This window comes from Chrysochloris asiatica, unplaced genomic scaffold (genome assembly GCF_000296735.1).
Source record: "Chrysochloris asiatica unplaced genomic scaffold, ChrAsi1.0 scaffold00047, whole genome shotgun sequence".
Classification (NCBI taxonomy): Eukaryota; Metazoa; Chordata; class Mammalia; order Afrosoricida; family Chrysochloridae; genus Chrysochloris; species Chrysochloris asiatica.
The window spans coordinates 16,870,547-16,871,978 of NW_006408565.1; positions in this window are offsets into that span (position 1 = coordinate 16,870,547).

Consider the following 1,432-nt stretch of genomic DNA (forward strand, 5'->3'; position numbering starts at 1 on the left):
GCCTTGAATATATCCCACCTGAATTTAAAGATCATCTGAAGAACAGATTTGATACATTAAACACTAAATACCAAAGACCAGAGGAGTTGTGGGATGACATCAAGAACATCATACATGAAGAAAGCAAAAAGTCATTGAGAAGAAAAGAAAGAAGGAAAAGGTCAAAATAGCAGGGATAGGGAACCTTTTTTGACCAAAATGTATAACCTCATTTGTGAGCCAAACAAAATTACCAACTTAAAAATTAGCCTGCTTTAAAAAATATATATTAACCTCCTATATTTGGTCAAACATTTAATTAACTTAGTGTGATTGCTAGAATTGCGGTTTCCTTGGCAAGGCCAGACCAAATTATTTTGCAGACCTTGTATGGCCCATGGACCAGACCTTCCCCACCTCTGCTCTATAGGGTTTCTGAGGAATAACTGGTGGGTTTGAACCATCGACCTTGCAGTTAGTAGTCCAGTGCTTATCATATAGTGCCACACCAGACTCCATGCAGGCATGTGGATAGGATGATTCCTATCACAGACAGCAGGAAACATAGATCTTAAAATGCTCTTTTTTATAACAAATGTAACACCATTCCTCTTTAATTTGTCATTCCCTGCATAGTAAACCATATATTGTCAGATTCAGAATTGCCAATACCAGTCCATTTCAGCTAATAATTTAGGTTATCAATATTCATGCATGCCTTTTCATTGTTAACAACTTCATATATTTCATACTTCATATATTCCACACTTCAATTATTAATGGATGTTTGCAGCTGTTTCTTTACCTTTGGAGTTGTGCCACATTAGCAAATTAAGGTCCCCAAATCTTAACTTCCATTCACATCATGAAGGCCAACTCTGCTTTGACGAGTCAACTCTTCTCCAGTTGTATTTTGAGTGCCTTCCAAACTGAGGGGCTCATCTTCCAACACTGCATCTGACAATGTTCCACTGCTATTCATAAGGTTTACAGAGGGTAACCCATTCAGAAGTGGTCTGCCTCTCCTTCTTCCTAGTCTGTCTCGGTCTGGAAGCTCTGTTGAAATCTGTCTACTATAGGTGACCCTGCTGGTATTTAAAATACCAATGGCATCATTTCCAGCATCATAGCAGCTCACAAGCCACCACAGTGCAACAAAGTGACAGAGCAGTGGTAAATCTACAGAATAGCAACTCATAGTTGACTTTCTAGTAATTGAAACTTATGTCTGTAGAAGAGTTTAAAACATTTAAAAACATATATTCCAATACTAAGTTTAAATGGAAATACATAATTGCCTACTAGATATGACTCCTGCTATGCAAAAAAACAGTATAGAAAAAAAGATGAGAAGAAACACAATCATGTTAGCATTGGTTGGTATGTAGTTAAACAACTATAAGTGAAAATGACTTCTATGTACCTGCATTTCCATATTTTATACCTTGTTGTT